The following is a 25130-nucleotide window of genomic DNA, read 5'->3' as shown; positions in this document are numbered from 1 at the left end:
CCGCTTCACAATTTGTTACGACTAAGATTACGCAAAAATATACGTCTAACTGATGCACCACCAACAAACACTAACACATAAGCATTTATTTATGAAAGCAAACCAACTCCAAGGTATTTGCATACATTTTCTTTCAAACTAAAACAGCTCTTTAACAACGTCTGTTGTTTTATATTTCAATCAAATTAGGACAATTCCTTTAGAACATTGGGAGTTATTTCTACCAATAGTTACAGCATCTCTTTATTCCCCCATATCAGTTTTCCACTGAGGTAGACTGAGTTTTATCCTCGTGTTGAGCTTGATTCTCTGGCAAAGCTAAGTCGTAAAGCAACATCCAGATTCGTAAAATAATAAAACTTGTGATCAAAGGTTGCTAAACACAGGGATTATACGAGTGGAAATGGCGGGCAGCATGTTGGATGAGTGGCTGACAAAGGAGAAAGTGTACTTTACCCCTCCCAGAGAAAACAATTAATAAAAACAGACAAATGCTAACAACAGAGTTTTGATAAATTTGTAGTGTACGGAAAAGTATCTGATGGAATATCGGAAATAGATGGTCAGAAATCACAAGACACCAGATTATAGTCCAACAGGTTTATTTGAAAACACTAGCTTTCGGAGCATGAGAGATAGTATCTAAGCCCGAAATGTCAGCCTTCCTGCTCCTCTGATGGTGCTTGGCCTGCTGCGTTCATCCAGCTCTACACCTTGTTATCTCTCCTCTTTCAGAGTCTCAGTCCTTCTTCAGGTGTTAGTGAGAGAGGTGGTATCAGACATAGAATTTGTAAGTAAAGGATCAAAGGTTCACACCATTGATGAGGATGTACTATACAAACCTAAGTTGCTGTTAAACCTTTAATCAGTTAGAAGGTTTTCATTGTATAATATGTATATGTAAGTCCCCAAATTCCTTTCATGTCATGGTCCTGAGCGAACTAAAGCTTGCATCGGTGTAAAGAAAATGTGACATTTTAGGGTAGATAATGCATGTTAGGTGTGAGACCTTGTTTAGAATCTGTTTGTATTTTAGTTTTGGAGTCAGACTGGTTTTGTTTCTAAAGCAGGAATTTATAAAATGCCATTTTGACTGACTGTCTATAAATTGTGTACTTTTTGAACAAAACTAAAATGTATCTGCAAATACAAATTCACGCCATAGATTCACGTGTATGTGTGCGTGCGTGCGTATACATGTGTGTGTGTGTGTGTGTGTGTGTACATGTATGTGTGCGTGCGTGCATGTGTGTGTGTGCGTGCATGTGTGTGTGTGCATGTGTGTGTGTGTGTGTGTGTGTGTGTGTGTGTGTGTGTGTGTGTGTGTGTGTGTGTGTGTGTTGTGTGTGTGGTGATGGGGTTGCAAGGAAACGTACCGACAGCTGAACAATCAGAAAGACTACAGATGACAACGTGCCGATTTGTCCAAAGAACACACCCATCAACTGGCTAAGACTTTTGATCCAGTCCTTCAGAGTAACCTTTATACTCCCTTCTCACATACTTCCCATGTGGTGGATTTAACTGCCTTCCAAAGATACACAAAGCCAACACACCTGGACATTCCATCGTATCAGGCAATAGGACCCTCTGTGAGAACTTCTCTGGCTATGGCAAGGGCATCTTAAAACCCATTGTACAGGGAACTCCCAGCTTCTGTCTTGAATAAGATTTCTTACAGGAACTCAGCACCCACAGACCAGTTGAACCAGGAGCATTCCTTGTCACAATGGACGTTTCAGCTCTCTATACCAGCAGCCCCCATGATGAAGGCACCACCACAACACCCTCAGTACACAATACCACCGACTGTCAATTTCTAGACGCCATCCGACAACTCATCCACTTCATTCTCAACCACAACATCTTCACCTTCGACAACCAGTCTTTCATCCAGACATATTGAACAGCCATGGGACCAGATTTGCTCCCCAGTATGCCAACATTTTCATGCACAGGTTCGAACAAGACTTCTTTGCTGCTCAGATCCTCAGACGATTGCTATACACTAGATGCGTTGACAACATTTTCTTTCTTTGGACTCATGGCAAGGAATCACTGAAACAACTACATAGCAAAATCAACAAGTTTCACCTTATCATCTGACTTACCATGGACTACACTTTAGAATCAATCTCATTCTTGGGCACACGTATTTCCATCAGGAACAGATACCTCAGTGTATCAATCTAGCACAAGCTCATGGATAGTCTCACGATGCTGCACTTCTCTAGCTTCCACCCGAAACATACTAAAACAGCCATGCCCTACAGACAAGACCTATGCCCATACAAAATCTGTTCAGATGAGGAGGAACAAGGTGGACACCCAAAAGTGTTGAAGGACACCCTCATAGGAACAGGATACGTTGCTCAATTCATCGTTCACCAGTTCCAACTGCCACTGCAAAAAACTGTAATGACGTCTTCAGAAGACAGACATGAGATGCATCCGATAGGGCACCCTTCATCGTCTAGTACTTCCTGGGAGTGGAGAAACTATGCCATGTTCTTCACAGGCTTCAACCTATTATCGATGATGATGAGCATCTCGCCAAGATCTTCCATACACCTCCATTTCTCGCCTTCAACCAACTGCCAAACCTTAAACAGACCATTGTTCGCAGCAAATTACCCAGTCTTCAGGATAAGGTTGACCACAATGCCACACAACCCTGTCATGATAACCTCTGCAAGACATGTCAGATCTCCGACATGGACTTTACCGTCATGCGTGGGAACACCACTCAACATGTACACGGCAGATACTTATGTGACTCGGCCAATGTTGTCTATCTCACATGCTGCAGACAAGCATGCCCTGAGGCATGGTTTTTGGCAAAACCATGCAGATACTATGACAACAAATGAATGGACACCTCTCAACAATCGCCGGGCAGGTATGTTTCCTCCCAGTAGGGAAGCACTTCACCGGTCAAGGACATTTGGCATCGGATCTTCAGGTAAACATTCTACAAGGCGGACTTTGGGATGTGCAACAATGCAGGGTCACTGAGCAGAGGCTGATAGCCAAGTTTCGTACCCATGAAGATGGTCTCAACCGGGATCTTGGAGTTTGTGTTACGCGACAGGTGCATCCACTGCACTGTACACACCCACCCACCCACACACACACACAAACAAAAAACTTATGGGCTGAATTAGTATTTGCAGAGAGATTTTACTTTGTTCAAAAAGCATACAATTTAAGGACACTTAGTCAAAATGGTGTTTTATAAATTGTGTGTGTGTGTGTGTGTGTGTGTGTGTGTGTGTGTGTGTGTGTAGTGGTGGGGGCTGCAAGGAAGCATACCAGCAGCTGAGCAACCAGAAACACTACTGCTGGTGTTTTATAAATTCCTGCTTTAGAGATAAAATCAATCTGACTCCAAATTAAAACGCAGATTCTAACCAATGTCTCACACCTAAAATGCATTGTCTGACCTAAAATGTCACCTCTTTTTTACACTGATAAAGATCTCAGGATTGTGCCTTGAAAGGAATTCAAGGATTTTCATACACATATTAACCAATTAAGATCTTCTAATTGATTAAAGATTTAATAACACCTTAGGTTTGTTTAGTACATCTTCATCATGGTATGAATGATATGAACGTTTGATCTTTTACTGATAAATTCTGTGTCTGACACTACCTCTTTCACTAACACTTGAAGAAGGAAAGAGGCTCTGAAAGTTTGTATTTTCAAAAAACTTGTTGGACTACAACCTGGTGTTGTGCGATTTCTGGCCTTATCCACCCTAGTCCAACACCAGCACCTCCACATCATTGAAAATATACGAAACTGAGATTTGCTGAGATTATTTCTTACAGAGAAAAATGGCTGAGGGATCTATAGCAGTTCGCCAAACTGTTGTTTTTGATAAAAGATGCTCCCCTTAGCAGGAAGCTGACAAATTTATGGTGTAACCACTTTTTGAATGACATTGGTAGGATCTCCTCACTTACAAACATAATTAATTTTGGCAAACCGCTCAAAACCTGCTGGTAGACTCCCAGTTGGGCTGTATAATCCTGGTCCGGAACCCTGGACAAAGTATTCTGTGTCAGGACATATACGTGTAAAGGCGCAATGAACCATGTGGATTCATTGGAGAAGAGAAGAGACTTTTCATCAGAAATCCCATAAGATTCTTCTGTATTTATAAATAAAATGTGATTATGGTGGGTACTAGAGATTCCTGGAAGCTAGAGCTATTGAAAACCTCAACTTGTATTTAATTTTTAAAAGACCAGTTTCTCAAAGGCAATGGACTAATATTGAGGTGGGAGCCATTTGCAACATAAACTACAGTGATCATGATAAATAGGTAGATTTGGAGTGCAAATACAATCTGCAGCACGAAAAGATCTGCTCTCTGCGGGGTGTCTTCAGCACTCTGTTTTTAATCTATAGTATTTAATATATGAAAATGTAAAAGATTCTGGGAAATTGTATCTAGATATAGGAAGAAGGCAAAGCAATTTGGGGAAACGAGGGTATCGCCAATGAGAAAGTGGGAACTGCAGATGCTGGAGAATCCAAGATAACAAAGTGTGAAGCTGGATGAACACATCTGATGAAGGGTCTAGGCCCGAAACATCAGCTTTTGTGCTCCTGAGATGCTGCTTGGCCTGCTGTGTTCATCCAGCCCCACATTTTGTTATCTTGGTATCACCGAAGAGGACAGGTCAGCTGTGGCTCAGTTGGGAGTACTCCTATCTCTGGTGTGCTGTAGGTGTGGACTCAAATCTGACTTCAGGATATGAAAATGCACATCAAAGCTGACCCTCTGCTGCAATGCTCTGGGAGTGCTCCACCATCGCCAATGCCACCTTTCAAGTGAACCAGATGCATGTAGTAAACCCCAAAGGGGCTGTTGTGGTTAGAGGACGGTGGATTTCTTCCAAATATAGTAGCCAATGTTTATCCTTTAATCAGCATCGCAAAAGCAGATTATCTGCTTATTAACAGAGCGTTTACTGTGTTCAGTTGCTTACTGTGTTTCCTACAATACAGCCATGACTACATTTTATTGGCTATAAAGTGCTTTCAAATAGTTTGTTGGTGTGAAAGATACTGTATAATTGCAAGTCTTTCTTTCCCTGTGAATAAGCTGCTGCTTGCATGGACAATAAGCACCAACAGGCCTTTCTGTACTTCAATTTCTATTTCTTGCTATGGAAGATTCTAACTGGCCTTTTTTGTATTTTCAAATATAATGAAGGAATGTTTTTATTAATCACTTCCTTTCCCTCTTACCTGGGTTCTGGCTATGGCTCAATGGAACATGCAAAATTATTTATAATAAATGTCACTAACTAAAACTTGCTAAATGTCTCCTATTGTAGATTAAAATGAATAATGTACTTATTCATAAGTGAACTAGTTCAGGAATATATACAGATGGTTCTAAAGCCTACCTAAAAAGTACTTTACTAATAGTTGCTGTTTGGTCCCCTGATAACCTTGAACAGATCTGCTGTAGGAAATTCCACAGTGTTGGATAAAGTAATAAGAAAATGTTGAAATCCCTGTCTGTGATAACCACCTCATTCTGAATTGGAAAAAGGAAAGGGCAATGGGGTTAATATAAATTTGATGACAGGAAAATGGACCTGGTCAATGCAAGTTAAGGGCAAGTGAATAAATGACTGCGACAACTTTGTCACGACAATGAGAAAATTTGAATTTAAATTACACACAGTGGATCTGTATGTGTATAGGTTTGCACAGGAGTTCCCAGTTTGGAATTCCCTGAGGTCACTTATACACAGAAATTTCATGGGAGGTGCAGTGAGATGTTGGATGAGGGGAGTTAGTCATGGTGGAAATACTTTGGCACCTGGAGTTTTGACAAATTTTTCTATGACAATTCCTCAGCCAACCAGATCTGACTTGCTAATCAACTGATACATTTTTCAGCTGCCATGTAAATTGTTGTGATAATTTGAAATTTGGCATTCATGTGTTTGTCCTGATGAATACAAGGCAAAAACCTTCAGCAACATAGCTCTCTTTTCAGCTAGATTCATGTTCTGTATCAGCAAGTAGCAAATTAAGTTAATTTGTAGTAGCAAATTTCATTTAATTTTCAGTCTAGAACAATTTGCCAACCATAAATTCCAAACATGCAAACTTTATACCATTGAGACATGGCTGAAAAATGCCATTGCAAAGAAGTACAGGGAAGAATATTTAATTTCAAATATATTGTCACGTTCTTGATACTCTGTGCTTTAGAGCAATAGCATTCTATCGCAAATCATTATGGAGGAAAAAAAACAATGATTTGAGTGTAAAACGGACCATGCATACCTGTGAATCCAAACTCTGTAATATTTGGAATATTTGGATATTTTTTAATATTTTGTAATGTTTGGAAAACCTCACACCTACAATTAAGTATCTGACCTGAGATGTTGCCTTGTGTATATTTCTGTAGCTCAGCCTGATGGTCATGACAGCACAGCACTGACATTAACTTTATAAACACTTTGCACACCATCTGACACTCTTGGACACCTGCAGAGACTTATTATCTGACACTCCACTCACACCAGTTGTATGATCTTTTGATCCCCCTGCCCTTGATCTCTCTGCCTACAAAATCCGTGTCTGTACTCCCTGCTCTCTCACCGCACCCGATGAAGGGGCTGCGCTCTGAAAGCTTGTGTGATTCTGAATAAACCTGTTGGACTACAACCTGGTGTCATGTAACTTTTGGCTTGATTCTTTGTTCTTTGTTATTTGGCACTGCATCAAATGGTTAAAAATGACCACAGTAAAACGAGTCATAAACATTCTTTAGGGAAGAAAAGCTGATGCATTTACCCGGTCTGGCTCATATACGATTCTAGAGTGTTTGATTTCCCTTGAGAGTCCATTGGGAATTATTCAGTTGTATCAAATCTCTGCAAAAATGGGGTAAAACTGGACAGACCATTCAGCCTAAAAGTGAGTATTGGGTTTGGACAAGACTGACACAGATTCAGCTGAACTTTCAACCTAACAACACTGAACACTGGAAGAACACCTTCACTCCATGATTGTTCAATTCAAGAAAGTGGCTCTTCACCACTTTTTCAAACACAGCCAGTAGTAGGCAATAAGTGCTTGTCCTTTTAACAATACCTATACCCAAGAATACAAAGAATTAAATCAAATTTATAAACTTAAACTAAATCTTAAATGTTACTGATGATCTCCCCCTGCGCTGTCCTGGCAGCTATAACACTGTACCCTGCACTCCCTCCTGTTACCCTGATGCACTTGAATGGTACGATCCTTGGTACATGTGACAGGAATAAATCAAATCAGAGTTCCCAGGAAGTAATAACTGCAACTAAACTCTGCTAAGAGGAATTTAAAATTTTCCCATATTGGAAATGACTGAACGTTCATCCTTGTCAGGAAAGAAGAAGAGACTATTTCTAAAAAAGAGAGAAGTCGCTTCTGCTACAATGCATGTTTGGGCAACGTGATTGGTTATGACAAGACTGATGAAAAGAGGAACGCTATTTCTAAAACACGAACTTCTCTTGGCTATAAAATGATTCCCTCAGTGTGCGGAGGAGTGTGTGTCGGCATCACATGATCATTTTGCAGGCTTTGTCCTGAATACGCGCAATGTTAGCACTAAAAGAGTTTCTGTGCCAGAATTATGTGATCATTTCCCAGACTTTGTCATGAAACGCTTTCTGTGAGAGGTACAGTTCCCCGTGATTTTCTTTTTTTTTGCAAATTCTGTCGTGTTACCTACAGAAATGCGAGGACAAAGTGACAAGAAGCATCCTGGCCATAAAATCGGGTGTGCTGAATGTAAAAGAAAGCCCATAACACTGGAAGAGAAGCGAGATATCCTAAAGCATTTTGAGCATGATGAGAGAACATGTGATATAGCTCACATAATAGGAATAAAAGAGTTTACCTTATGCACCGTTACAGACAAAACATTAAAGCAAGCTGTATTGCTGGAACAAGCCTGACTGCTCACAAAACTGTGAGGTCATGGACAAAAGAACTTAAGGAGATGGAGCAGCTTCTAAGTGTGTGGATAGAAGATCAAATGAAGAAGCGATCTGGGACCTCCCTTCTCACCACAAAAGAGAAAGCCTTATCAATTTATGAAGATCTAACCAAAAATACTGAAAACCCTGCAGGCACTCCTGTCTTTAGTATTGGCAGTGTCTGGTTGGATGGTTTTAAGAACCGCTCAGCTTTCTGATAACATAAAGTTATGTGGTGAAGCTGCCAGTGTAGACAAGGACCATGTGATGGCATTTCCTCCTATAGTAAAAAAAAATTGACGAAGTAGGCTACACCTTAGATCTAATTTTCAATTTGGATGAGACAAGTTTATACTGGAAGTGAATGCCATCAAGAACCTACATTTCTATGAATGAAGCACACGCTCCACGCTTTAAGGTGGCAAAGGATCGTATGACTATGCTGATGGGTGCCAATGCTAGTGGAGACTTAAAGCTTAAGCCTTGGTACTCTGCCAACTCACAAGCTTTGAAAGGTTACCTTAAGTCTACTCTAGGCATATACTTCAGGTCAAGCAAAAGAGGTTGGATGGCGGGCCAATTTTTTTCTGATCTTATTGTTGATATTTTGGAAAATGTTTGTAGAAAGCATAGCTGGAAAAAAAAATGAATTTCAAGATTCTCCTCATCCTGGATAATGTGCCAAGCTATCCTCCTACCATTAGTGAACTTTCTGAAAACATCAGAGTGCTATTTCTTCCCCGGAAACACAACCTCTCTCCTTCAACCCATGGACCTGGGTGCAATAGCAGCTTTTAAAGCTTATTATTTAAGGTGCACATTTTAGAGGCTGATTGAAGTCGCTAAGTGGGATAAGGACAGAGTTCTTCAATTTTGGAAGAGCTTTAACATCAAGAATGCAATTAACATTATCATGGAGGCCTGGGGTGATGTCAGCAAGGACTGCTTGCATGCAGTTTGGCAGACGCTTGTCCCAGATCTTTTTCAAGACTTTAGAGAGTTTGACCCATCAGAGGAGCTCCCAAGAATCAAAGAACATTATGTTGATCGTGCAAAGCAAGTTGGATTTGAAGAAGGAGAGTGAGGATGTTGAAGAGCTGCTTGAGCCCCACTGTGAAGGCCTGTCTACAGCTGATCTACAACAAGTTGTCACTGAGGGGGAAGTAGAAGTTGGAGATGGAGAAGATGAAATCCAGGATGCAGCACCAAGAGAGCATTCCACTTCAGTTCTGTCTTCTATCCCGAAGGAAATTGAGAAACAGTTGCAGCTTTTAGAAGACAATGATTACAATACAGAATGCAGCAAGGTGGCAGTTCATGGAATGAGATCTTATTCGACAGCCTATGAACTGCTTCATCATGAAAGAAGGAAAAGTGCAAAGGAGCAAAACCTGGATTTTTTTTTAAGCCAGCCCCAAGAAACAGTCAGAAGGCAATGAACCACAGTGACAGCCTTCTGGATTAATTATTTTTTATTCTAACCCTGCAACCACAACTGCACCTGAAGGTGATGATAATAATGATCTTCAGCCCTTGCATTAACAACAGAGCAACCTCAAAACTGTCTAGTCCCATTTGACATTTTTTTCAATGTAAGGTGTTAAATTTACTTTTATTTCATTATTAGGTATGAATTAAACATTTATTCAAACTGAGCCACCGTTTGTGTTAGGCTTTTGAGTGATTTTTCAGTGATTTTTTTTTGGTGGTTTTCCCCTATCCCCACTTTTCCCTTTGGCCCCGTTATTTCTACAACGTGATTTTCTATAACACAATGTTGCATGGGGAATGCAACTATCAAGTTCTAGCAGAACCGACTATATTTAATTTAAAACAACTCTGCCTGACTTGTGAATAATTAAAAGTTCCAAATATATTTGCATGATAATAAAATGTGAGGCTGGATGAACACAGCAGGCCCAGCGGCATCTCAGGAGCACAAAAGCTGACGTTTTGGGCCTAGACCCTTCTTCAGAGAGGGGGATGGGGTGAGGGTTCTGGAATAAATAGGGAGAGAGGGGGAGGCGGACCGAAGATGGAGAGAAAAGAAGATAGGTGGAGAGAGTACAGGTGGGGAGGTAGGGAGGGGATAGGTCAGTCCAGGGAAGACAGACAGGTCGAGGAGGTGGGATGAGGTTAGTAGGTAGGAAATGGAGGCGCAGCTTGGGGTGGGAGGAAGGGATGGGTGAGAGAAAGAACAGGTTAGGGAGGCAGAGACAGGCTGGGCTGGTTTTGGGATGCAGTGGGGGAAGGGGAAGAGCTGGGCTGGTTGTGTGGTGCAGTGGGGGGAGGGAACGAACTGGGCTGGTTTTGGGATGCGGTGGGGGAAGGGGAGATTTTGAAGCTGGTGAAGTCCACATTGATACCATTGGGCTGCAGGGTTCCCAAGCGGAATATAAGTTGCTGTTCCTGCAACCTTCAGGTGGCATCATTGTGGCACTCCAGGAGGCCCATGATGGACATGTCATTAAAAGAATGGTAGAGGGAGTTGAAATGGTTCGCGACTGGGAGGTGCAGTTGTTTATTGCGAACCAAGCGGAGGTGTTCTGAAAAGCGGTCCCTAAGCCTCCGCTTGGTTTCCCCAATGTAGAGGAATCCACACCGGGTACAATGGATACAGTATACCACATTGGCAGATGTGCAGGTGAAGCTCTGCTTAGTATGGAAAGTCATCTTGGGGCCTGAGATAGGGGTGAGGGAGGAGGTGTGGGGGCGAGTGTAGCATTTCCTGCGGTTGCAGGGGAAGGTGCCGGGTGTGGTGGGGTTGGAGGGCAGTGTGGAGCGAACAAGGGAGTCACGGAGAGAGTGGTCTCTCCGGAAAGCAGACAAGGGTGGGGATGGAAAATTGTCTTGGGTGGTGAGGTCGGATTGTAGATGGCGGAAGTGTCGGAGGATGATACGTTGTATCCGGAGGTTGGTGGGGTGGTGTGTGAGGACGAGGTGCATCCTCTTTGGGCGGTTGTGGCGGGGGCAGGGTGTGAGGGATGTGTTACGGGAAATGCAGGAGACGCGGTCAAGGGCGTTCTCGACTACTGTGGGGGAAATGTTGCGGTCCTTGAAGAACTTGGACATCTGGGATGTGCGGGAGTGGAATGCCTCTTCCTGGGAGCAGATGCGATGGAGGTGGAGGAATTGGGAATAGGGGATGGAATTTTTGCAGGAGGGTGGGTGGGAGGAGGTGTATTCTAGGTAGCTGTGGGAGTTAGTGGGTTTGAAATGGACATCAGTTACAAGCTGGTTGTCTGAGATGGAGACTGAGAGGTCCAGGAAGGTGAGGTATGTGCTGGAGATGGCCCAGGTGAACTGAAGGTTGGGGTGGAAGGTGTTGGTGAAGTGGATGAACTGTTCGAGCTCCTCTGGGGAGCAAAAGGTGGCGCCGATACAGTCATCAATGTAACGGAGGAAGAGGTGGGGTTTGGGGCCTGTGTAGGTGCGGAAGAGGGACTGTTCCACGTAACCTGCAAAGAGGCAGGCATAGCTGGGGCCCATGCGGGTGCCCATGGCCACCCCCTTTGTCTGTAGGAAGTGGGAGGAATCGAAAGATTCCACCTCCTCGACCTGTCTGTCTTCCCTGGACTGGCCTATCCCCTCCCTACCTCCCCACCTATACTCTCCTCTCCTCCTATCTTCTTTTCCCTCCATCTTCGGTCCGCCTCCCACTCTCTCCCTATTTATTCCAGAACCCTCACCCCATCCTCCTCTCTGATGAAGGGTCTAGGCCCGAAACGTCAGCTTTTGTGCTCCTGAGATGCTGCTTGGCCTGCTGTGTTCATCCAGCTCCACACTTTATTATCTTGGATTCTCCAGCATCTGCAGTTCCCATTATCTCAAATATATTTGCATGTTGCTTTTAACAAGACCTACTGTAAATTTTTTGAGAATATGAAACAGCAATTTTACATAGTCCTCCTAACACAAAAAGGATCCCAAAATGCTTCACAGAGGCTTAGTCACAAAATTAATGCTGGGTCGCAGAAGGAGAATTTAGGAGGAATAGTCAAAAAAATTTGTCAAAGTGGTGGCTTTTCAAGTTGACTTAAAGAAAGAGAGCGCAGCGTTGAAGAAATGTTTATGAATATTATGAGGGGCGTTTCAAAACAGGAGTCAATGAATATCGGTTAATGATGAGATGACGGATGTATGGGAGACTGAAGTGAGAGGAGTACTGGAATTTAGGAATATTCTGTACAGCTCCGGTCACCCTGAGGGTTCAAAAACAATTTACCAGGATGTTGTTGGGACAGGAGTATTTGAGTTATAGGGAATGCTGGATAGGCTGGGACCTTTTCCCACTGTAGCGTAGGAGATTGAGCAGTGATCTTAGAGAGTTTATTAAGTCATGAGGGGCATCAATAAGGAGAACAGCAAAGGTTTTTTCCCCAGGGTGCAAGAATTCAAAACTAAGGGCCATATTTTTAAGGTGAGAGGAGAAAGATTTGAAAGGAACCTATGGGGCAACTTTTTTCACACAGAGGGTGGTTCATATGTGGAATGAACTGCCAGAGGAAGTGGTAGATATGAGCACAGTCACACCATTTAAAAATCATTTGGACAGGCACATGAATACAGGGATACAGGGCAAATGAGGCTATTTAGTTTGGGAATCTTAGGCAGTATGGACAAGTTGGACTGAAAGGTCTGCTTCCTTGCTGTATGACTCTATGAATAGAGATTTTGGGAGTGAGATTACAGCACTAGGTGGAGTTACGGGATTCCCTTGTGGAAACATAAATACAAGTGTGTGAATTGGAAATTTCTGAAGAAGGGTGCCCCAACCCAAAACATTAACTCTGATTTTTCTTCATAGATGCTGCCAGATGTGCTGAGCTTTTCCAGCAACTTCTGTTTTGGTTCCTGATTTACAGCAACTGCTGTTCTTTTGGTTTTTATTTGAAATTTCAACAGTTGGGCCACAAGAAACACAATATACTGTAGATCACCAACACCTGAATTAATGGATGAGCAGGCCTTGTGTGTGGGATGATATGAGGAGAAAGACGTAGGTGTTATATTGATGGAAGTTGTTAGCCTGTGATGAACAGAAGTTCGGGTCAGACGTTCAACTTGAAGTTGCAAGTACGCTATAGAAATTTGTAATGAAAATATTTAAAGTATTCAGCCAGACATAAGATATTTAATGTATAAATTGATCCACTTGTACAAGGAAGTTAGATGGTATATGTTTGATCATGACAAGAAAACAGTGTAACAAAAACAGGAAGATCACCTGGCAAACTGATATCTATTTCAAGCCTACCAACTCCCACAGCTACCTAGAATACACCTCCTCTCACCCACCTGCCTGCAAGAATGAGAAGCATTCCACTCCCACACATCCAGATGTTCTCATTCAAGGACCGCAACTTCCCCTCCACAGTGGTCGAAAACGTTCACAACTGCATCTCTCGTGTTTCCCACAACTCATCACTCACACCCCCACCCCACAATAACAACAAAGACAGAATTCCCCTCGTCCTCACATCTCACCCCTCCAACCTCCGGATTCAACACACCATCTTCTGCCACTTCTGCCATCTACAATCTGGCCCCACCACCAAGAACATTTTTCCTCCCCAGCCTTATCTGCCTTCTGGAGGGACCACTCTCTCCCTGACTCCCTCGTCTGCTCCACACTCCCCACTAGCCACACCACTCCGGCACTTTTTCCCTGCAACCACAGAAAACCTTCCACATTAAACAGATGTTTAACTGCACATCTGCTAATAGGGTATACTGTATCCACTGTTCCTTATGTGGCCTCCTATACATTGGGGAAACCAAGCAGAGGCTTGGAGACCGCTTTGTGGAGCACCTACTCTTGGTTCGTGACAAACAACTGCATCTCCCAGTCGTGAACCATTTCAACTACTCCTCCCACTCCTTGGATGACATGCCCATCCTGAACCTCCTGCAGTGCCACAATGATGCAACCTGAAGGCTGCAGGAACAGCACCTCATATTCCGCTTGGAAACCCTGCAGCCCAATGGTATCAAAGTGGACTTCACAAGCTTCAAAATCTCCCCTGTCCAGAACACATCCCAAGACCAGCCCAGCTTATCCTCCTTGACCTATCTTTTCTCCCACCTAACCGCTCCTCCCACCTCACTGACCAACCCCCACACCCACCTCTTACCTACTAGCCTCATCCCTGCTTCCTTGACATGTCTGTCTTCCCTCCCATCTACCCGCCCCCTCCTCCCAACTGACCAGCCCTCATCCCAACTCCCTTCCTACACTCACCTTTACAGGCTCCATCCCCGCCTCCTTGACCTGTCCGCCTTCTCTCCACCTATCTGCTCTGCTATCCACCTCCCATCATGACCTCCCCCTCTCTCTATTTATTTCAGAATCCCCTTCCCGTCTCCCATTTCTGAAGAAGGATCCAGACCTGAAATGTTAGCTTTCCTGCTCCTCTGATGCTGCTTGGCATGCTGTGTTCATCCAGCTCGACACCTTGTTATCTCAGACTCCAGCATCAGCAGTTTCTCCTATCTCTGAGATATTGGCGTAAGATTTTTTAAGCAGAGCAAAGGTTTCCAGTAAATGTGCAGACTAGACTAAGAACATGGTGCAGTATCAGCCCAAAAAAATGCTGATTTGTGTCAGTTGGAGATTAAAATCTTAAAATTCAGGTTCTTGATCTAAGATTGCCTCAAACGCATGCACTTCCTACATCAGCTGAGGAATATGGATTGGCAACAAATCAGATTCAGTTGAGGTGGGGTGCAGCTTCAATAAGTTTAACAAGACCTCTGAGGGTCATTACCATTTAGGGTTTCAAATTTCACTGTTTTCAACCAGGTTTGCCAAGACCAGGGTGGGAAATGGCAGCAATATCTCAGTGAAGAACTGCTGGATGTGATCAATTGATTGATCGATTTTATGTCACATGTGCTGAAATAAAGTGAAAAGCTTTGCTTAGGAACAGTACAGGCAGATGATAGTACGTAAAGGACGTACAGATCAAAAAGACTTAGAGGCTAACAGGTTATATTGCATAGGGCATGCGTGAGACCACATCAACTTTAGCATGATCAGCATTATTAGAGGTTAGGGTCCATTCATCAGTTCAATAACAGCCACGAAGAAGCTGTTCCTGAACCTGCTTGTGCATGTTCAGGCTTCTGTGTCTTCTGCCTGATGGAAGAGGTTGTAGGAGGTCACTAAGGTTTGATGGAACTTTGATGACGTTGGCAGTCTTTCCGTGGCAGTGAGCCATATAAATGGAATCCATGGTTGGGAGGTTGGCTGCCATGATGGGTCTGGGCTGTGCACACCCCCTTCTGTAGTTTCTTACAGTCCTGGGCAGAGCAGTTGCAGTAACAGGCCATGATGCACCTGGACAGTATGCTTTCAACAGTGCATCTGTAGAAGATGATGAGGGATCTTGTGGACACACCAAATTTTCTGAGCCGCCTGAGGAAGAAGAGGCGGTGATGTGCCTTCTTGACCGTTGCATCTACATGGGAAGTCCAGGACAGGTTGTCAGTTATCGTCACTCCGAACAACTTGAGCCTGCTTTGAATCTTTCAGTAACATCATGTCTAATCTGACTGCATCCACAAATCCACATACCAGCCTACTCTGACAATCTTTCTCCTCCTTGCTTAACAAGAGTTTATCTACCTCTGCCTTAAAAATAATCAAGGATTCTACTTCCAACACCTTTTCAGGAAGAAAGTTCCAAAGACTCATGGCCCTCTAAGAGAAACAAAATTGCCTCATCTCTGTTTCAAATGGGTGACCCTTGATTTCTACAGAGTAAACCCTATTTCTGGCTTAACCCAGAAGAAGAAACATCCTCTCAACTTCTACCCTGCCAGTGCCCTTCAGGATGTTGTACGTTTCAGTCAAATCTTATTTAACTCCTCTAAACTCTAATGGATACAAGCTTACCCTATCCGATATTTCTACGTAGGACATTCCAATTATTCATCCAATTAAACTTCTGCGAACTGACTTCAAAGCATTCACACCCTTCCTCAATGAGATGACCAATAATACATATAGCACTAAAGATGTGGTTTCATATCGGCATTACTGAAGCATAGCCTCCCCACGTTTGTTTTCAATTGCCCTTGTCATAGTGATATAATTTTATTAGATTTCCTAATTACTTGCTGCATCTATGAACTAACATTTTATTATTTACACACTAGGACATTCAGATCCTACTGCATCTCACAGCTCTGCAGTCTGTCTCAATTTGGATAATATACTTCATTTCCATGTTTCCAATATTTTGTACACTAACTGGCACAGAGGTTCAGTGGTTAACACTGCTGCCCCACAGTGCTAGGGACCTGTGTTCAATTCCACCCTCAGGTAATTGCCTGTGTGGAGTCTGCATGTTCTCCCTGTGTGTGGGTTTCCTCCAGGTGCTACGGTTTCCTCCCACAATCCAAAAATGTGCAGGTTAGGTGGATTGGCCATGCTAAATTGCCCATAGTGTACAGGGAAGTGCAGGCTAGGTGGATTAGCCATGGGAGTGCTGGGTTACAGGGACAGGGTGGAGGTATGGGTGGGATGCTCTACAGAGTTTCGGTGTCGACTCAAAGGACCAAATGGCCTGCTTCCCAACTGTAGGAATTCGTATGATTCAACAAAGAGCCTGTCTTTGCCTATTGTAACTCTGTTATACTGTTCTGACAAATGTATTGGACCAAGTTTGGTGGAAGGCTTTCAGGTGGTAAGTCTGCAGATGGCCTGCAGGTCAATGTGAAGCTGTGTGTAGACCAAGGAGCCTGGTTTCAGACTCCAGTGTCATAGCATAGCCAGTAGCTTGCTGGCTGCTGTCTCATAGCAGGGATAACCGTGTGTTGATTGTGATGGGAGGACAAATGCTGTCTCCCTGAGACAGGGCAGCGGGTTTCACACAACAAAGCCACTGCCACCCTTACATAACAGCACCTCAGAGACACTAAGAATGTGCTGAAAAACAGATAGCTGCACTAAAGATACAAAAGTACTGTGGATGCTGGAAATCTGAAATGCAAACAAAAAGTTCCAGAGAAACTCAGCAGTTGAGGTTTGTTGGCTCGCCGAGCTGCTTTGTTGTTGTTCTGCAGACGTTTCATTATGCTGCTGGATAACATCATCAGTGCAGCTTCCAATGAAGCACCGTTGTGTTTTCCCACCTGGTTTTTTATCTCTGGAGTCCATTGAGCTGGATTACCTCACTTCTGGTTTTCCTTCGTAATGAAGTGTATATGGGGTTACATCAGGAACGCATCGGAACTAACCACAAGGTTCTTCTGACCACTGGGCATCAGAGTAGCACACAAACTCACATCAACCCTATGATAACTGTTCACCCGAATGAAAGACCCACTACCCACTATGGACAGGGCCAATGTCATATACAAGCTTCTCTGCAGAAACGGTGACAAACACTACATCGGACAAACAGGAAGGAAATTTCCAAGAGTACACAAACACTAGTTGGCTACAAAAAGGCCTGAACAATATTCACTCATCTCTAACCACATGGATAAGGAGAACCACCAATTCGATTGGGACAACACCAAGATCGGGACAAGCAGAGACAGGCATGGGAGTTCCTCGAAGCCTGATACCCCACGAAGAAGGCCATCAACAAACACAGAGCTGGACCCCAAATACGCTGCATTATGAAGGGAAACCGGAAGTGAGGTAATCCAGTTCAGTGGGCTCCAGAGTTTAAATATCAGGTGGGAAAACACAACGGCGCTTCATCGGAGGCTGCACTGAGGGTGTTACCCAGCAGGGTAATGAAACGCCTGTGGAACAACGACGGACCAGTTCGGTGAACCAACCAACCACAACATCCACACCCCGAGCTACAGATCTACGCCAAAACCTTAGAAACTCAGCAGGTCAGGCATCCTTTCTAGAAAGAGAAACAGTTAACCTTTCAAGCTCAATGTGACTTTTTTTAGACAGTTTATAAGGCCCACTGAAAGAACAGCACAAGAGTCCAGGATCCTGTCACCAAGTTATCCTTTATTTACACAGCGAGAGTCTTTGCCACTGGTCCAGCTCCCTCAGAGCCAACTCTCAGAGTGAACAGAACCCCTGATGCTCCCATTTATATCTGTCAACCAGGGATCCCTGGCTGGACCAGATTAACAGCCCCAATGAGAGAGCTCATTTCCGGTTGCAACAGCAGCGCGAGCGGGAGCTTGGAGCAGGAGCCTGTTGGGAAGCCGGTGAGTCACTGTTTTTGAATCTTTACAAAGCTTACCTCGTGAATAGGCAGAGATACGCTGAGCAGGAGCGGACACGGGACTGGTGAGTGAGTGAGGTAATATATTTGTGTGGTTGTGTTACCCGAAACACTACCCGGGTAGTGCCTCCCACCCATCCTCCTCCTCTAACCAATTGCCTGATTGGTAAGGTAACAAGTTTATTTTTTATTCTTTATTTTTTAAGTCTTGGGAATTTAGAATAATGGGAACGGAGGTCAGGGCAGTTGAATGTTCCTCCTGCAGAATGTGGGAGGTAAGGGTCGCCACTAGTGTCCCTGCTGACTACATCTGCGGGAAGTGCACCCAACTCCAGCTCCTTGAAAACCGCGTTAGGGAACCGGAGCTGGAGCTGGATGAACTTCGGAGGATTCGGGAGGCAGAGGGGGTAATTGAGAAGAGTTACAGGGAGGTAGTCACTCCTCAAGTACAGGAAAAAGGCAGATGGGTTACGGTCAGGGGACGGAAAGGGAACTGGCAGGCAGTGCAGGGATCCCCTGTGGCCATTCCCCTCAACAATAAGTATACCGTTTTGGATACTGTTGGGGGGGGGGACTTACCGGGGAAAGCAGAGGGGCACAGGTCTCTGGCACAGAGTCTGTCCCTGCTGCTCAGAAGGGAAGGGGGAAGAGGAGCAGAGCAGTAGTTATTGGGGACTCCATAGTTAGGGGGACAGATAGGAGGTTTTGTGGGGACGAGAGAGACTCACGGTTGGTGTGTTGCCTCCCAGGTGCCAGGGCGCGTGATGTCTCTGATCGTGTTTTTGGGATCCTTAAAGAGTAAACCGGTTGATGTGGTGTATATGGGTTTCAGCAAGGCGTTCGATAAGGTTCCCCACAATAGGCTATTGTACAAAATGCGGAGGAATGGAATTGTGGGAGATATAGCAGTTTGGATCGGAAATTGGCTTGCTGAAAGAAGACAGAGGGTGGTCGTTGATTGGAAATGTTCATCCTGGAGACCAGTTACTAGTGGTATACCAAAGGGTCGGTGTTGGGTCCACTGCTGTTTGTCATTTTTATAAATGACCTGGATGAGGGCGTAGGAGGATGGGTTAGTAAATTTGCAGACGACACTAAGGTCGGTGGACTTGTGGATAGTGACGAAGGATGCTGTAGGTTGCAAAGAGACATAGACAAGCTGCAGAGCTGGGCTGAGAGGTGGCAAATGGAGTTTAATGCAGACAAGTGTGAGGTGATGCACTTTGGTAGGAGTAACCAGAAGGCAAAGTACAGGGCTAATGGTAAGATTCTAAGTAGTGTAGATGAGGAGAGAGATCTTGGTGTCCATGTACACAGATCCTTGAAAGTTGCCACCCAGGTTGACAAGGCTGTTAAGGCGGCATACAGTGTTTTAGCTTTTATTAACAGAGGGATCGAGTTCCGGAACCAAGAGGTTATGGTGAAGCTGTACAAAACTCTGGTGCGGCTGCACTTGGAGTATTGTGTACAGTTCTGGTCACCGCATTATAAGAAGGATGTGGAAGCTTTGGAAAGGGTGCAGAGGAGATTTACTAGGATGTTGCCTGGTATGGAGGGAAGGTCTTACGAGGAAAGGCTGAGGGACTTGAGGCTGTCTTCATTAGAGAGAAGAAGGTTGAGAGGTGACTTAATTGAGACATATAAAATAATCAGAGGGTTAGATAGGGTGGATAGGGAGAGCCTTTTTCCTAGGATGGTGACGGCGAGCACGAGGGGGCATAACTTTAAATTGAGGGGTGAAAGATATAGGACAGATGTCAGAGGTAGTTTCTTTACTCAGAGGGTAGTAAGGGAATGGAACGCTTTGCCTGCAACGGTAGTAGATTTGCCAACTTTAGGTACATTTAGGTCATCATTGGATAAGCATATGGATGTACATGGAATAGTGTAGGTTAGATGGGCTTGAGATCGGTATGACAGGTCGGCGCAACATCGAGGGCTGAAAGGCCTGTACTGTGCTGTAATGTTCTATGTTCTATGTTCTATGTTCTATGTTCATATCCTGTGAGGTCCCCCTGGCTGATCTCATTACAATCACTGCACCCACCTGTGACTTTCTCCGAATTGTAACTGCACCCATTACACTGCCTCACCACACAGCGATTGGCCCGACATACCATAATGCCACTCTTCCATCTTCGATCACCCCCACACCCTGTGTGCCAACCTGTGTCCCTCCAACCTCATGGTTTCTCCCAAACTCTGCATCAGACTGTGCTCTTCCACAAAATAACACAATGTCTCCTTATAGTGTCATGCCAGCCTCTAATCTTCCATCCACCCCAACTGGTCCTTCATATTTGCCATGCAAAACTAGGCCTTTGCATCTATTCTCCATGCTGCCTCATATACTCCATTGCAACCCACGCCTTTCAGTACAACCCCAATAGCTCATCATATCCTCCATGCTAACTTATGGCAGTTTCATGCCTATTGAATCAATATAGATTATGTAAAGAACCAATGAACTCTATAGTAAAATAAAGCATGCATGAAAGTGTTTTAGAAACAATCATTCATTCATAATTTACCTCAAAAAATTATTTTACTATAGCCATATATAAATATCAACCAACCAGTCCTTTAAAGAATCAGTAGCAGAAACTGCAAGTACTTGCTAACTCATTATGCATTAATACATGAGAATCCACATTGGGGATTTGGGGGTGAATGGATGACCAGGTGTTAGCATGGAGGGTAAAAGAGGCCATTACATTGATATGGGGGTAGGGTAGGCAAGATTCCCTCATGAAATTATGGTTCATCATATGTCTTGGTGCATGATACCTGACAGCCTGAAGAGTTGGCCTGACTCCAAGAAAATTGTGGGGACAATGATGGGCTTATCCCCACAATGAAGCCAGCAGGTTGGATTTCAGGGTGTGGGCTCAAAGGTTGCAATCTTATCCTGCCTTTGAAAAAATTGGGAGCACCAGGAACTGGCCCAGGAATCTTGGAATTGAATCCCTGGCCACAATATTTACAGGTCTGCAATGTCAATCCATCTCCATTAAAATCGAACTGCACTGCACTGTCTGACACTCCATGGCAGCGCTTAAACGTGGGTTAGTTCTGCATGTGCTGCCATGAAGGTTGGAACATCAACCAAGAGATGCTGCGTCATGTCTGGATCCTGAAACATTTTCACGGAGTTGGTCACTGTTTATACATTGAAAAACCAGGGCTATAAGTTCTGCTCAAAGTCATGTGCCAAGTTGATGTTGGCTCCTCCATGGTTTCTTGACTTGATGTTGGCTCCTCCGTGGCTTCTTGACAGCGACCACAGATATTGCAGCAAACTTGCCCGCGCAGGTGCATGCCTATGTGATTTTTCCTGGTGACCTCGAAATTACATGTAGGGTTGGTATCTGAGCTAGAGGAGGCAAATGTGAAATCGATGACACTATGTCACCAGTGCCAGTCTCCGCTTTCTCCGTAACACTGCCTTCCAAAGTAGCAGTTCCTGATTGTGCAAGGAGATAACGGGTGAAAAGGAAGGTGGTATGTGTCCTACACCAGTTTTAGCTTGGGAATCAGAAGAGATGCTGGAATGAAAGGGAAGTGTGGATTGAGAAAGAGCATCCACTCTGTGTATCATGTTAACTTTGATCTTTTCAGCCCTGTCCTCACCAATGACCACAGTTATGTCTGTAGGATGACTTGCAACTGTGCCAGGCCCTGACCAATTAGCTGCTGGATCAGCTCTTGTTTGTTCCCACTTTCTCCTGTCAGAGGATGTGCACCAGTGCTGGGTGAATGAAGGTAATCTGAAGCTATGAATGTCAGGTATGTATTGAGATTAAGGTAGAGATTGTAATGAATGTTTGGTATGAACTGTGATTGCTACGAGGTGAGTGATGAGGGTGTGCTGTGTTCAGAAGTGAGTGCAGTGCGCTGCAGAATGAAATCTAGTGGTGCAGCTAGTTGGTTGGGACATATGAAAATACATTTGCTCACCTTGACTACCCACATAACATAACTGAATTTATTTTGGCATTAAGCCATGTGACAGAAGAAGCACAAGTTGTACAAGTTAGGACCCTCAGGCTCCCATATCTTTCTTTCACCAAACCATCCACAATAATGCAAGATAAAATCAGAGAATCATTACAGTATAGAAGAAGGCCATTTAGCTCGTCATGCTTAGCATCTCAGCGAGTCCCACACTTCCAGCCAACCTCCACCTTTCTTCTGTAGCCCTGCATTTTATTTTGATTCTGTTCAGAAAATTATCCAATTCACTTTTGAAAGTCACAATTGAATATAGAACATAGAACATTACAGCACAGTACAGGCCCTTCGGCCCTCGATGTTGTGCTGACCAGTCATACCGATCTCAACCCATCTAACCTACACTATTCCATGTATGTCCATATGCTTATCCAATGACTACTTAAATGTACCTAAAGTTGGCGAATCTACTACCATTGCAGGCAAAGCGTTCCATTCCCTTACTACTCTCTGAGTAAAGAAACTACCTCTGATATCTATCCTATATCTTTCACCCCTCAATTTAAAACTATGCCCCCTTGTGCTCACCGTCACCATCCTAGGAAAAAGGCTCTCCCTATCCACCCTATCTAACCCTCTGATTATTTTATATGTTTCAATTAAGTCACCTCTCAACCTTCTTCTCTCTAATGAAGACAGCCTCAAGTACCTCAGCCTTTTCTCGTAAGACCTTCCCTCCATACCAGGCAACATCCTAGTAAATCTTCTCTGCACCCTTTCCAAAGCTTCCACATCCTTCTTATAATGCAGTGACCAGAACTGTACACAATACCCCAAGTGCAGCCGCACCAGAGTTTTCTACAGCTTCACCATAACCTCTTGGTTCCGGAACTCGATCCCTCTATTAATAAAAAGCTAAAACACTGTATGCCTTCTTAACAGCCCTGTCAACCTGGGTGGCAACTTTCAAGGATCTGTGTACATGGACACCGAGATCTCTCTCCTCATCTACACTACTTAGAATCTTACCATTAGCCCTGTACTTTGCCTTCCGGTTACTCCTACCAAAGTGCATCACCTCACACTTGTCTGCATTAAACTCCATTTGCCACCTCTCAGCCAAGCTCTGCAGCTTATCTATGTCTCTTTGCAACCTACAGCATCCTTCGTCACTATCCACAACTCCACCGACCTTAGTGTCGTCTGTAAATTTACTAACCCATCCTTCTACTCCCTCATCCAGGTCATTTGTAAAAATGACAAACAGCAGTGGACCCAACACCGACCCTTGCGGTACACCACAAATAACTGGTCTCCAGGCTGAACATTTCCCATCAACTACCACCCTCTGTCTTCTTTCAGCAAGCCAATTTCCGACCCAAACTGCTATATCTCCCACAATTCCATTCCTCCGCATTTTGTACAATAGCCTATTGTGGGGAACCTTATCGAATGCCTTGCTGAAATCCATATACACCACATCAACCGGTTTACTCTCATCTACCTGTTTGGTCACCTTCTCAAAGAACTACCTGTTTGGTCATCTTCTCAAAGAATATGCCTCCACCACACTCTCAGGCAGTGCAACTGTAAGAGTTATCCACCTCATCCCACTTCCCTGCTCATTAACCACAGCGTGAAACCTTTTCCCAAATGTATCTCATTTTCCTTTTGAAAGATCCTGACCGCTCACTGTGTAAACTTGTTTTGTTCACCTCCACTCACTAGATTTTTATCAGACCTAAAGAGAGACTGGAGGTGTTATTTCTTAGAGAAGAGGAGATCTGATTGATCTATTTGATATCACTCACCGTCTACACAGATTACAACGGTTAAACTGTTCACACTTCCAAAACAATCGACAATAAGACAGCACAAAATAATTGACCAAAATAGCAAAAGCAACATGAGAAAAATCTTTTTCAGCCATTACTGGTTAGGATCTGGAATGAGATTGAAGTGGAAACAGCTCCAATCAAGCTGATCCCAGACTGCATAGAACATAGAACATAGAACATAGAACATAGAACATAGAACAGTACAGCACAGAACAGGCCCTTCAGCCCACAATGTTGTGCCGACCATTGATCCTCATGGATGCACCCTCAAATTTCTGTGACCATATGCATGTCCAGCAGTCTCTTAAATGACCCCAATGACCTTGCTTCCACAACTGCTGCTGGCAACGCATTCCATGCTCTCACAACTCTCTGCGTAAAGAACCTGCCTCTGACATCCCCTCTATACTTTCCACCAACCAGCTTAAAACTATGACCCCTCGTGCTAGCCATTTCTGCCCTGGGAAATAGTCTCTGGCTATCGACTCTATCTATGCCTCTCATTATCTTGTATACCTCAATTAGGTCCCCTCTCCTCCTCCTTTTCTCCAATGAAAAGAGACCGAGCTCAGTCAACCTCTCTTCATAAGATAAGCCCTCCAGTCCAGGCAGCATCCTGGTAAACCTCCTCTGAACCCTCTCCAAAGCATCCACATCTTTCCTATAATAGGGCGCCCAGAACTGGACGCAGTATTCCAAGTGCGGTCTAACCAAAGTTTTATAGAGCTGCAACAAGATCTCACGACTCTTAAACTCAATCCCCCTGTTAATGAAAGCCAAAACACCATATGCTTTCTTAACAACCCTGTCCACTTGGGTGGCCATTTTAAGGGATCTATGTATCTGCACACCAAGATCCCTCTGTTCCTCCACGCTGCCAAGAATCCTATCCTTAATCCTGTACTCAGCTTTCAAATTCGACCTTCCAAAATGCATCACCTCGCATTTATCCAGGTTGAACTCCATCTGCCACCTCTCAGCCCATCTCTGCATCCTGTCAATGTCCCGCTGCAGCCTACAACAGCCCTCTACACTGTCAACGACACCTCCGACCTTTGTGTCGTCTGCAAACTTGCTGACCCATCCTTCAATTCCCTCGTCCAAGTCATTAATAAAAATTACAAACA

The sequence above is a fragment of the Stegostoma tigrinum genome, chromosome 12, assembly GCF_030684315.1.
Source record: "Stegostoma tigrinum isolate sSteTig4 chromosome 12, sSteTig4.hap1, whole genome shotgun sequence".
Classification (NCBI taxonomy): domain Eukaryota; kingdom Metazoa; phylum Chordata; class Chondrichthyes; order Orectolobiformes; family Stegostomatidae; genus Stegostoma; species Stegostoma tigrinum.
This window is presented reverse-complemented; position numbering follows the sequence as displayed.